This window comes from Chelmon rostratus, chromosome 6 (assembly GCF_017976325.1).
Source record: "Chelmon rostratus isolate fCheRos1 chromosome 6, fCheRos1.pri, whole genome shotgun sequence".
NCBI lineage: Eukaryota > Metazoa > Chordata > Actinopteri > Chaetodontiformes > Chaetodontidae > Chelmon > Chelmon rostratus.
In genome coordinates, this window is record NC_055663.1 from 23,034,069 (window position 1) to 23,048,648 (window position 14,580).

The 14,580-nt window shown below is 39.4% G+C and overlaps 1 protein-coding gene across 1 annotated transcript in view; it reads right to left on the reverse strand.

The window, feature by feature from the left end:
* peak1 (pseudopodium-enriched atypical kinase 1) overlaps positions 1-14,580 on the reverse strand; it is a 96,760-nt gene that overhangs the window by 39,629 nt on the left and 42,551 nt on the right. The window contains exon 3 of the mRNA XM_041939070.1: positions 10,617-10,693. The gene's annotated coding sequence lies outside the window, so the exon portion shown is untranslated. The remainder of the gene's footprint in view (positions 1-10,616; positions 10,694-14,580) is intronic.

Sequence of the window (14,580 nt, forward strand, 5' to 3'; positions counted from 1 at the left end):
AGCTTAAATTAGTATGGCTGTTGAAATCTGAGTTTGAGTACCAAGCAGAAGTTTTTTGAGTGACCTATAAGAAATCCAACCTTATTGCTGTTACTGAAAAAATGTTTCAAGTTTATACCAAGTTCCACGTCTGTTTTTGTTCCTTTAAGTGTACTGTGATATTTTCTTGGACAGTTATCATACGGTGAAAATCTCAGACTGTTGCAACCCTAGTTGGAAATACATCCTGCACAACTATAGGCTCTGGGCAGCAGTTCAACACTTTGGTGAAGGACACTCTGACAACAGTAAATGAACTGCAGGCTGCACTTATTGCATCCTTTCCTTAGATCTTCTCAGCTCATCCAGGGATTTAACGTGATGACCTTCACACATCTCCTCCGGCTATTCAAGCACTGCCACCTCAAAGTACTGTTAGTGGTGCCATTGACTAATCTCGTCACTTAGTCATGGGTGCAGATGGTGCATAACAAGTCTCTTTCAGCAACCTGTCTGTGGTTGGCAAAAAAACATCAGAATGCAGTACAGGACAAGTCGTGTAAAATGAAATTACCTATGTGACAATGGTTTGGCAAAATCTTTGCGAGCCATGTGTGTGAGTATGTGTGCGAGAGTGTTGGCACATGGCAACCAGCTTTCAATTTCAGGATCAAAGCCACTCTGAGCCACAGCTGACTAGCTGCACATAATTCCCAATTTCTACCAAATTTCAGCTTCTGTCCACAGAGGGACTCTGCCAAAATGACTGCATGTCACTCCAGCTTCAAGGGGTTTTTCCACCAGCATGACTCTCATTTGCTGCTCAATTGAACTTGTGTTTCGAGTAAAATCAACTTTTCAGCTGACATAAAAGGCGCTCTCTCATTTATGAGTAAAGTGCAAATTAAATGGACTTAAATAAACATTCTATTTAAAATGCAAGTGAGAAGTCAGCTCTGCTTAGTAAATTTTTTTTGAGATGGTCTGAAACTGAGAGGGATGTAAGAATGCATGTGAGTGCTGTAACTAAAACAAAGAATATTATTCTAGACGGGAACATGAAGACCCAGATTGAGGCTTGCATGGGCAAGAGGTAAGACGGAGATATCACTGTGTTGAAAGTCAGCTATAAAGTCAACTATAAAGTGAACCTTTTTTGGCTGTAATAGCTGAAATAAACACTCACTCTTAAAGTATCAATGTCTAGCTTACAGAAAATGGAGGCACTCCAATGTGGCATCCCCAATTACAGTCATCAGGGCTTGTTTTTCATCTTTATGAGCGAGAAGGCCATGTTCACAAGTATTGATTGAACCAGGGCCAGTGGAATAAAAGATGGATTCTCACAGTGAGTGGTGAATCCCATTAAAAAGATATAAGTTCCATATAACAGATGATTGGCCGACCATTACAAGCAGCCAGTTTGCAATCAAGATTCATAAATTGAAAATATTCATGTGTCCTGACTTCATTAATCTGGTTACATACCAATGTTTAAATCATACCATTGAAGTTTACTTGATTTTTGCAAAATGCTGCAGAGAGATTAAAAAAAAAACAGTCTGGGAGAAAGCATGCACAACTCAGACACAGCTAAGTAAAACAAAGCTCCAGCCTTCACTATGAGCGTTATGTACCAACAAATGAGTGGTAGTGAGTGACATGGTATGTAATCCACAGTATTTCCCTTGAGATTTACTTTCACAATACAAACAAGTCAGTGAGCTGACAACACACAGACCACCAAAGAAGCCACACAAGAGAAAGGAGGTGAGAGGAGGCACAGAGGACTCGGTTTATCCACATATTCCAGCTCTGTCACAGTGAATACCAGCCGTAGTACAAAAGTCTTACTGTATGAACCAGTTTCTGACTTAATGTACACTCCAGCATAAGACCTGGTGTAGAAGTCCGTTAGTAATGACAGTCATGAGGGTAACAATCAGACTTTTACTTGGTATTCACGACTTAGACTTGACTCAGACTCGACTCAGACTCGAGACACATGACTTGAAAGGACTCTACTTCTTCATTAAACATTTGCATTTTTCTAGATATTGAGACGTTTTTTGTCAAATATGATTGGGTGATTTCTAGTGCAATGTGTGCAGACCTGGTAACCTACAAAGATGCAACAAACCAGCAGAGGTCAACACCAACTCAACACAAAACTCTGTCACTACAAAACCCACAAAGAAAAGTATTTGAATGTGTCTTTTTACCTAACTTGCTATCTGGTCAAACATTAGCTAGAAAGCTTTATTGAGAAGACATAAAGTTAATGTAAAAGACAATTCAGGGCCATATAACCAGCTAAACTATGCAGGCATGTTACTAGCTAACTTGATTTGTGACCTGCTTGACTTAAGCAACCACTCGACTTGACTTGACATGCTTGACTTATAGCAGGAATATAAATTCCCAGAAAAAAAGATGCATATCAGAAGCAATAAAACACAAACAGTGTTTCGTGGTAAAACAATCCTAAATCCACAAGGAAGCAACACGCCAGTGTTGTAAAGGAGACATCCATCCAAAACCTTGCATGTGACAAAAAGACAGACTAGGAGAGTGTTTTTTGTGTAATAGCGTTGTCACACGCAGGAAGATCCACTTTTCTAAATGCAATTACCACAGAGAACATCTGACAGCGAGCAGTCAGTTGTTCCATGTTTGTATTTGTAAAATTACATTCTTGGGCAGCAAACAGTTCCCTTGAATCTTCTAGAAAATTATTTACACTGCAAACTGTAATATGTTGGGACTGTTGGTGATATGAAAAAATGACACCACGCAAGACGGACTTAAAAATGTTTGAGAAATGGTTTTCTTTGTGGATTGGCCTTACAGTGTTCGTGCTGCATCAAGGGCTCATCCATATTAATGAAACACAAAATGCACTGAGTGTAATGGACTGAATCCACTGTGATGTACTAAGTGGTTAGACGGCTGGTGGTGTGTGTGTGTGTGTGTGTGTGTGTGTGCGTGCGTGAATGAAAGGTAGAGGGTCGTGTAAGCTTTAGTGTGTATTGCAGTCTTTGTGCATGTTTGTCCATGTGATGTCTTGTGTGCGTATGCCAGAGGTTTTTGGGAATTTGGCTGCAAGTATATTAAATTCACTGGACAGTCGTAAAGCCTTCAAAACATGACATAATAACAGACTGTGTGCAATAAGCACGGAAGAGAAATTAACTGAAGTACTAAGTAGAGAGAGATTGTAGATTTGCATGAGTCACATGAATGGCTTGAATCCTTGGTGTTGGACAATAACACAGAACGCATGCTTGCCGCTAACAGGTGATGAACTTTCGAACCCTTGCTGTAGTTTTTTTTTTCCTAGCAGTGAAACACTATCATCAATTTTATGTTTGAAGAGAATACAGTAGTTTCACTTGCCAGAGCTTTTAGCTTGTGCAAGCTAAAATATGAGCTTCAAATGGATGGTGGGGGTGCAGATGCCGTCTTGGGCTGTATTCCTTCAACCGGTGTAATATTTTGCAGCAAAATATGTACTATCTTAAATATATACTGCAGAAAGAATACTTTTGGTGTGTAATCAACACTCCTCTATGTTTCATTACTAGTATTTTCACTGCCAAATTAACCATGAGGATATGGAGTGGGCGAATTTGGTTGCATGCGATCTGAACACACATTTTAGCTGCAACATTTACTAGGCCTCCTCTTTCGACCCATCAAGCCTCAAGTCTTCCCAGAGTAAACAAACTAAAAACATGGACTGTACAAGCCCTTTTAGTAGCAGTGTTGACAGACAGCGATGAGTAATGTGACAAATAAACAACCTCATTATAAGATCACCTCAAATAGCCGATTCACTCGCAGATTCGAGTTGGTTGGCCGGTTCCAGCTATCAGTCTTAGGTGTTCAACAATCCCATAAGATTGTTGGACGCAGTTTAGCTTCAATATGGCCGGTGTTCACCACAACTTTATGATCTTAATACTCTTGGGCAAAGATTTGCTAAACATGAAATGGTTATTTTTTATGTAGCTATAAACATCAAGGTTCCAATTGTACCCCAAAAGTTATTTGTGATCAAAACATACCTGTATGAGTGACTATGAGTCAGAATTTGTACTGCAAATCATCTATTTCTAACCTTAAAGCCACAAAAATAAGAATAAAAATCTGATATTTCTCTGTCAGGGTGAAGGCTTTCAGTAAGACCCACTGTGTTAAATCTAAGATTATTAACCTCTCTGTAAAATGTCAATAAATGCATTATAATTGCAATATAATTTGACCGGTTGCATTTACTCCCTGTGGGCAGCCATGGCTCAAAGCACCTACTGGGTCGGATAGGGTGAGGGTGATCATATTCAGGTAGTTGAGTAGACAGAAAAGCAAAGAGACAGTGTGTTAGCCGGACAAACGTAATGACACACACACAGAGTAAAACAAAAAAAAAAAGAGAAATAAGAAAGCAGCATTCCAGCGCAGTGTTTAGTATTGTGCAAGCTCTGGGAGAGTTGTTGCAGTCTGGCCTGGGAAAGAGCCAGTGCAGGTCTCCGGGGAGACCAACCCGCTGGCCTCCAGACAAACACCAGCAGAGTGGCAGAGCAGACACAGCCAGATGTGTGGGAGTGCATTATGCACACAAAACAACACACAGATTTATGGACAAACACAAAAGACTCCAAAGAGATACAGACTTTCACTCCAAAAATAAATATTGGCTGTGCAGAAAACGTGATACCTTCTCAAAGTGAAATCAATTATGCAATATCAGTAAAGTTGTTAGGTATCATAACACCTCTGCAAAAAACACATATTAAATTTAACAGTACTTTTTAAAAGGTGCTAAACGTAGCAGGTTATTATTTTTTTTTTTTTTACCACTTTAAAAGTCCATAGAAAAAAACAAAGGCGGTTTGAGGGAAGCTGGAGTTCCAGTAGGATATGCAAACACAAATGCATAACATATAGTGCTCAGCCTTAAGATATACTGTGCTGTAACTGTATTCCAATATACTGTATATAATACAATACACACTGTAACTCCACAATTAGGATAATTATTGTTAAACTAGTGTTCTTGCTCATTTTAGAGCAGAGCATCATTTTAAACCTGGCTTGTTAAATGTAAATATTACACTTATCAGCACTGTATTTTGAACTTCCTCATTGACTATATCAAAAAATACCTTTCAATTTAAAATAATTGAATATCTATGTAAACTAAAGGCAATAACTGATGCCATTAAACATGTTCCATTGAAAATACATACAAGGCTGCTTTTGTAGAGCTTCCTGACTGCTTACATAAATTTATAAGCGCATGGTTTCAACCTGATCACATAAATTCAGGGCAGGAACAAAGTGTTCCTTGTATTTCAGGAAAACCATAGTGCGTGCTGCCGCAGTATTCACAAAGTCCTTGTCACTGGAGCAGGTAAAAATGTGCAACATGATATCACAGATTAGAGACTTGGCTCTGCTTTTTTAGCTTTTGGAGAGCCGTGTGTGGAGGAAAAACATCCCTACTGTCCAAAGTTATGTGCAAATTCCATGTTATGGTAGATTTTAGTCCCTTTGTAACACTATTCTAGAAATCCCCAGTGGTAGCAAAGCTATTGAAAGCACAAAAAGAAGCCTTTAACATAAACCACAAAGAAAACAGTAAGGAGGAGGGTGGCAAAACATATCAGGAGTCTGCTCAGTGTGAAACCCACAGGCGTTTTGCTTGCCCTGGACAAACATGAGCCACTTTTCTTTGGCCATGTTTAACAACATTGCATGCAACACGAGGCAGGAAGGCATGGAAAAAAAAAAAAAAAAAGACATGTGAAACATGGTCAGTGGCTGCTGTGTTAATGTGCTGGTCCTGGGAAAAGAAGGAAATGCACATGTTTCATCCACAGTAAATAAATACAAACTGAAACATCCAAACCTTGAATTACTTACTTACTTCGCACACAACTGCGGCACTGTAGCAGGTCTATATTAATGCACAATCTGGCTGCAGGGCTATAAATAACAAGCATGTCATCATGAGATTTTCTTCTCCCCCTTACAGTTCTCTCCTTTTTCTGTCTCTCACCCACACTGCCACAGCAGCACACACATACTCTCTCCTTCACACGCACACATACTGTACGCTCATTCACTCTCACTCTCTCAGTTTCACTCCCTCACACTCTCCACGCTCTGGTGTAACACTGACACAGTGATTAGCCAGGGGCAGGTTGGTGATGACTGTGGAGCTCATGAAGGCTTTGTCCCCCTTGACATCCTAACATCCTCCCCGCTGCCATTCCTCCTACCCAGTGAAACAGCGGCTTATTTGAAACCAGTCCAATAAGTGTACTTGAGTTTGCTGTTTTGTAAATCAGCAAATTAGCTTTAGCTATACACCGCCTGTGTAACAATAATTATTTGTATGGTCCCTGGTAAAGAAAGTAACAAATAATTAAAATAAAGACACTGCAACAATAGACTATCTGAACAATGTGCAGTATTTTAAAATACTAATTGACATAAGACGTAATACGTAAAAGATATAAAGAGCTCATATGCATATAATAAAGTAAGACAAAAAAAAACATATAATACACTTGACACTCTACATTCTTTTCCATTCCACCCATGCCTACCCATGTCTTAATTAGTCTTTCTGGACTAAAAGCGTGAGAAACAGAATATATAGGCAGAACATATAGGAAGCTACAAAAGACAGAAACAGCCCCAAGACAAAAACCAAAGCTGATGGAGAAACTCGTCCTACTTTCTTCAAAGAACAATCGCCTGTTTCTGCTACGGTGCTAGACTCGAGGAGAAATGAGAAGGGGAGAACAGATTTGATAACAGCTCCCAATTACCACCAATAAAAAGAAACCGTGGTTTTGAGAGTGTAGAAATTCTCTCTCTTTTCCCGTGGTGGTGTTGGACTGTGTTAGGCTGACGGTAATGGGGGACAGACTTATTTCGCTAATGATTTAACCATGGCTTTGTCTGCTTCTCTGCCTGCTAACTGCGCTCTCTGGAGAATGGCGATGCTAATCCAAAAATCTGGCTCGAGTCTGGAAAACATTCACAGCTGTCTTTTTGCGTTACGTGAAATCATGGGTTTTATTCCATAATGTGACAGACTTTGATGAAAGAAAGAAAAACCTCAATGTGGGAAGGTAAAACAGATAATAAGATCATTGTACTCCTTAATGAGTTTCAGCTTCTTATCAAAGATTAACTTCAAACAAGTGAAATTACACAAGTGATTTCAAGTCTTCTTCACTTTGTGTGACAGTAAAGGGACCAAGTTGAAAAATAGCCAACTCCAGAAAGACACATGCATTAATAGTGGTGCAAGAACCATAACTGCATCATGAAAAAAATAAAGCAGACTTTACAACTGCAAAACTTTGACATTTTTTTAGAATAGGTCACACAAGAGTAGTACCCCATCCAGAAAGCTTGCTGGTAGTTAGCTTAAATAGCTGTGTTTCCACCACAGGAACCTTCCCCATGGACAATAAACCTTTGGAGAATCTCAGTGCGGTTCCAATGCAGGGACCTGGGTTTAAATTAAGTTCTGGGGACATTATTTTATCCCCCAAAAAGTGCCTGCTTAGGAGGGTAGTACTTTCCAAAAGAACAGGAAGTTTAGGGGTGGGGTTAATTGGTTAAGTTACTCGCAGCACTTCATTTCAGCCACCATTTTTAACAATCTGCAAACATGATTTGTGCTCATTGTGCTTTGCACATTACTATGGAGTTACAGAAGAAACATCCAGGCCTCATTATGCTTTTACGGTGAGGACGAAATCCAGCGGGAATTGGAAACAGCAACTCTCAATTATAAGGTGTGCATGAAAATTGAAAAGTTAAGCGAACTGAACATTGTTCACGCCATTTAATGTTATGATAGTAATCACAACAAAAACAACAAGTCCCTGACCAGTCCATGGTGGTTTACAGTATCTTTTAGCAACTAGTGTTAGTGTTAGCAACATTACTTTCATTTTTGCAGAGTGAGCAATCATTTCTCTTAGTGGGTTTGTGGAAGGTGATGAGAGGTGTGGGCCAAGAAACAACTGCTGGCATCAAGAGCTCGGAAGGCAACACCACATCATCCAATTACACTGAACACAACACCTCCCTGCTCTCAGCTGCCAAGTGCAAAACAGACCAACAGCAGCAGAAACTAATGGATACTGGAGAAGGCAGAGGCAGTGGGAGAACGCTAATGCCATCCTACGCCACTGTTGCTTCCAGGTGAAATTCACAAGGGAAAGGGAAGCAGCTGCCTGTGGGGTCCGAATCTTTGAAAGAGAGAACCGATGCATGCTTTGCACAGTAGCTCACACAAGGTACAGTACCTCTGCCTTTGCCTGAACAAGCATTTCATCCTCCTCACTTCCTTCAACCCGCCCCCAACCATTTGAGTTGGTGCATGTGTGCGAAATCGAGCCTGACGGGCCTCATTTGAAAAAGAGAAAATAAATCAATAAAATAAATAAAAAAATTAGACCAAAAAAAAAAATCAAAAATAAGATTTGAAACACTTCTGCTTGTAAGGGGGAGTTTTGCTGCCAGCCAGCGCTTACTGCTTACTACGTGTTTTTTTTCTTTCCTTGGCATGGTGGAGAGATAAAAAAATTGTAGTTTCAGCATGAATATCGCAAAGGACACACAAGCAATCATCAGCACCTCCTAGGACTCTCAAGAATCATCAGAAATTCAACTCGCACCTCAATATTTATGAGAGCCTGCTATTTTTTCAAATCCCCATAATGTTTCTGCAAAAAAGGCCAAACTGGAAGAACCTTGTAACTACGGTAAGGACTTTCTTTCCTAGGTAAAACTTGGCAACCCCCTGCTGTATGTCATTCCAAACAAAGTCCTCTAACTTATACAGCAAAAGAAAAGACATATCAAACATTTTTTCCAACACAGTTAAGATCTAGTGCACATCTGTGTGTGTGTGTGTGTGTGTGTGTGTGTGTGTGTGTGTGTGTGTGTGTGTGTGTCTTCAAGGTTTCAATACAAAGCTCCAAATAAAAGCAAATGTTGCAGACAAAACTAAAGAAAAGATAGTTGTCTGGTGTTCCTTTGTAAAAGGTCAAGTACAGCACATAAAGTATCTGATGTTATTACACACACACACACACACACACACACACACACACACACACACACACACACACACACACACACACACACACACACACACACACACACACACAAACATCTGTGGTGGGAGCTGTGGAGGCCGAGTACATGCAAACAGAGCAGGACCCAAACCTGCTGAGACACAACAACACAGATGGCAGCTTTTTACCCAGCTGGCACTGAGGCATATTGAAACAGAGATCATTAGCAAGATAATAAGTGCATGACAATGTTAGCAAAGGTAAGTCATCAACAAAATCCAAACAACTTAACACGTCTGGATGCACTTTTACCATTTAACAAAACTATGTCCGATAATTTAAAGCTGCACTAATCAATATTTTTGTAGACAATGGATCTGTAATGTGAAAGGAGTTGGTCATGATGAAAATCACCCAGAGAATTATCACTGAACTCTGCAGTCAGCTCTGAGGCTCCTTTTAGTGTCTTTCAGGTCAACACAGAACTAAAACACTCAACTGGGCCAAATCTATTAAATTAAATCATTAGCAGAAAGTAATTAAAAAAGGAAATACAGTTTAAAATTGTTCTATTATTTTTAAGAACATAAACATGTCATATAACGCACCATGTAAAGTAGTTGGAACACCACCAATTTTTCATTGGCAATGTAATAACCTCAGTGTGCACTGACGCAAAGCTCTGCTTTCAGTGAGATGTCTTGTCGCTTGTAATTTATGCATGAAGATGTGTATGCTCTGAGACATATGGCGTCAAATTTTTGTAGGTTTTAATAGTGTCAAGGCTTATGTTTGTTAATGTGTTCTTATTGTAATGTCTGGCTTGATGCAGCACTTCCTTAATCCAAGACAATTTTCTCCTATGGGGGGCAACAGTAGCTCTAACCTTTAACTAAATAATATAAACCTCTGTAAATATCAAAGCTTAGTTTTGTTCAGTCAAAGATCAATCTAAAAACTTTTAGTTTTAGTTTCTGACATGTTACAAGAACAATTTAGCTTTAGCACCACGCATGATATCATAGTCTAACATTTGCACAATGTTCCACCACGAACATCAGCTGTAGCTCTAATACTCACAGCCTGTCAGTCATTAAGTTGGGAAGATTGGTTTCACGCATGCAGATTTTCTTTTGAAGAAAGCCAGTATTGCCATACTAATGGCAGAATGTGCTACAGCAGTGTAGAGAGTGGAATCAGCAGAATAATGAACACAGCATGAGAGAGTAGTCACAGCATGACTCCAGTCCATGGGGAGTAACCAGACTCCCTTGGCATCAATTTTTAGAGTCACAAAAATGTATCTTCGCAAATTCAAAACAGCACCACAAATAAATGGAAAGGCAGCTATTGCAGGGGATAAACCAAAGCTTTGGTATGTCATTAATTCAAGTGGGCATGCTGCATAGACTGACTAAACAACCGAGAACAGCCTATGAGGACATGAGAAAAACACAGATGGACAAACAGACCAACAAACACACACACACACACACACACAAGCACACAAAACAGAAGTGAACTCACAGTGCAATGAATCAAGCGGCAGCACTGGCAGCCATGGAGTCCCAGTTGGTGAAGCAGAGAGCACCTACTTCTGGAACCTACAGATGACAGAGACAGAAAAAAGGCAGAGAAAGTCAGAGAGAAAGATAAACAGAATGCACGACAGAAAGAATGAAGAGGGATGGTTATGGGAAGGGAAACAGAGGGAGAGAAGAAGAAAGAGCATTTGGTTAGTTTTCCTGAGGCAGATCTCTAAACACTGTGGCTCATTTTCAGAGCAAGTCATTGTTCTGGTATGGCGTTACAGAACAGATATCAGATTTATTGGAATATTGCACCAATGAAAAAACAAAAACACTATTACGTAACAGGACAAGACACCAGTGGACACAAGTTGATGCATATGAACTAATTTAAGTGTCTCTGAGGACCTGTGCTTCTCTAACAGGACGACAAATACTTTTCAAACATTGCAAAAAATTTTAGGGTTGGCAAATGATGTAAGACAGGTACAACAACATAACAAGTGTCAGGAGTTTTTCAGTGAGAATTAAATTGAGTTTATTGGAATGGTTCCCTGCATGTACTTAACTTCGAAATGTGAACACACATAATGCAAATTGTACACTCCATTTAAGTGTTGTTTTGCAGGGTGAACTACTGCAAGTGTATCTGTCTGGAATAATAAAAATAAAACTTCAGTGAGCAGCTCAACAGAAGTTGCACCATTAAGCAAAAATCTGATTTAGTGGTACATTTAGCATCTACAGAACTGTATCTTCACACAGACACGATGAAATGCATATGTAGTTATTTTATCTAGCAGTGACCGTGGGTGGTTTGAGTTTTAAGCCAAGCTGTCCACCAGTCATGATTCTTAGGACCAGATTCTTAGCGCAACGACAAACGCTACGCGCTACGTCTTTAGCACAAAATACCACACAGAGGGGCAAAGAGAAATTCAAAGTCAGGAAAAGACCCAACAGTCAGAGCGCTACCTCCGTTGGTTGTTGCACTGCCACAAAAATAGAGCCCTTACAGTTCTTCTGAAGTCATAGTCCTCTGGTCATTATGTGTCATGTTTTACATTCTTAAATATATACAAAATGCTCTACTGAGCAGCGTGTAAACATCTATCTTGACCTGTTATTCTGTGTGCTGAAAATAAACTGGACAGTACCAGTTCCACTACTTCCATTCGTGGATTTAATGCCAAATGTGAAGGGCAGACATATTTTCTGTTAATGCGTTAAAATTGCGTCCATTTGTAAATTCTTTTGCACCTTTAGGACCTGTTCAAGGTGCTGTATTTGGAGACAAAAAAGATGGCTCCATGAGTGTTGCTCTACAGCCCAGAAAAACGCAGAACCATCCCCCCACATGAGGGATTCCATCTTTAAAACCGCTCTGCATTAATTCATCCTAAGACGAAGCATCTTGTTGGGGGATAAAAATAGCCACAGTCATCTCTGAAGCCTTGGGTAGTTTTTTTTTTATGAGACTATTTCTTCGCTTGAGAATGGAAAAATTATCTGTCAAAATGGGAATGTGGAGATAAATCCTTGGAAGTTCTGATGTGATAAAAATACATTGGTAAAAACTATATCATGAATAAATGCAATTAGGTTTACAAAACTTTCATTTGTGTGTAAGCTTCCTCTCTACTCAGTCTAGTGTGGAGCTTTGAAAAATTCCGGATCATGGATATTTTTGACAAGGCTGGTAGACTAATTTTTTTTGACACACCTAATTTTTGCTTTGTGATTTGTCTTTTTTTCTTTTTTCTGTTGTTGTTGTTAATACATTTTTGTCTATGTGTGCATGAGGAACAACTGGCATGGAGACTCAAGAGTTCAGTAGTATGCTCAAGCATGTTTTCAGCTAACTTATATGACTGCACAGACAATTGTTTGACGAACATTATGACACAATTACATTGGAATAATGCAACCGGAATGGAATCATGGGTTGATCCCATCAGTCTCTTGCACGACATTATGCAATTTCCATGCAGTGAATTATCACTCACCCCCCACAGCTTTCATGAACATTTCTGAGAACGCTCAGGCACAAGCTGGTTGCTATTTTTGTAGATCTGGCCATTCCTATGGGTTATCATTATATTTTTCTGAACAACATAACTGCAGAGTTTCAGGATATGTCATTACTGCTGCAATGGAGTCCAGTGGGAGAGCAACACTAGCTAACCTTTAACTTGACTATAATCAAATGGAAGAGAAAATAAAAGACAAAAGTTACTACCCCAACTGTTGTATATAGTTGGTCCATTGGTTTTTGCCAAGTGACTACCTGGCTCACCTTTTACTACTAGCTAACTTTGTTTTGGAGAATGGAGAATTGTACAAGAAAATATTGTCAAATTGGGAATTCACTTACAATTTGTGTGATCTTGTGATCATTCATGTTGCTTGTCCTGTAAATCTTTGTTCTAGTGATGTTCCCACATGTGAGCATGAATAAAACAACAAAAATAACACTCAGGTTGAAGAAGAAAAGTAAATTTTCCTTTAACAGTGCTGGAGATTTAAGTCCAGCAATGCTTCTTGTATGTGATGACTTGGGGTCCCTGGTATTGACCCACCTAGTTGTGTTTTAATTGCCATGTAGAACAACTAAAGGGTCAATATACATGCCCCAGACAGTTAGGACTAATCTTCATAACAGGTCAAGTTCATGAAGAGTATTTCTAATGCTGAGGACTGTTGAAAGCAGCCTAAGCTTATACAACCTTTGCTCTGGTACATTTTTAAGTGTTACTGAAGCACTGTAGAATAACACTTGCTCTATCCAACACTACCCTCCCACACACTCCAAGAGTGATACACACCTGCAAGCTGTCCAATAAAACCAGTGGACAGTAGAACAATTACTAAATATGGTTTGTTTTTAGTTCACTTCCTCTGCTTAGATTTAAAACTTTGAAAATGGCAGCCTTGCAGTCATAAACAGGATTATCAAACCTTTAGTTTACCACAGCTCTGTGTTGTGGTATTCCTCTTCAGAGGCTGCTAAAGTATCAGTCCAACACTGTTTGTTTTGCACATTTCAGCAGACTTAAAATTAAAGTGTGGTGTTTGCAGGTGCCATTGCACACACGTCTCTGCCTCTGTGAACTTAATTGACCACAATGCCTCCCTCCTACCCAGTAAACAACAGCTGGTTCCCGTAGTCCACCTGCTACCTGTAAATTCCCTTCCACAGGACTCACAGCTTGAGCATACTATTGGTTTGTCTCCTCTAAGAACCTGGGACAATGGGAGCGTGTGTTGCTGCTTTGAGACCATAATAACAGTTTGAGTTTTGGACTGGCACACTCAGCAGTAAACAAGCTTTTAACTGACTGTCTGAGTCCTTTTTTGTTTTTTTTCAAAGCATGACTGGGTGGCTTAAAAATAAATGAACCAGTATCTCTATCTGCCAGTTGTTGAATACCCACAGTATATGTGGGTGATTCAAGCTTTCTAACTTTTTTTTTGTCTGCTTTTGCCACATGTCTGTACATGATGATGGTCTTTGTTGGATCCAGTATAAGAGTAATTAGTACTGATTTCTTTGTAGTTATTATAAGATAACATAAACCTTCCACAGTGGGGAAAGAAAAACACAAAAACATGAATCAGAACAAGTATCTGTGTCTGGTGAAAACAATCCTATGGACAAGTAATTTAACCTAAATTGTCCATGACACCTCCATGACATCAGGATTAAGGTATAATGACTCTATAATCCATCAATCACACACATGGCTGTCAAGCAAAACATACAAACTGACTACATTCACTAAGCCAGACAATGACTGCATGTGCTGTATCTACACACCATAGTGACAACTGTCAACTTAACTTTTCTGGCTTTCTTAATGGCATTTCAGTAGTACTCTATGATCCAAAGCACAGATAATAATAATTAAATAATTATTAAGGAGAGATCACAAAACAGCGCTAAACTTGTAGTACAAAACTGC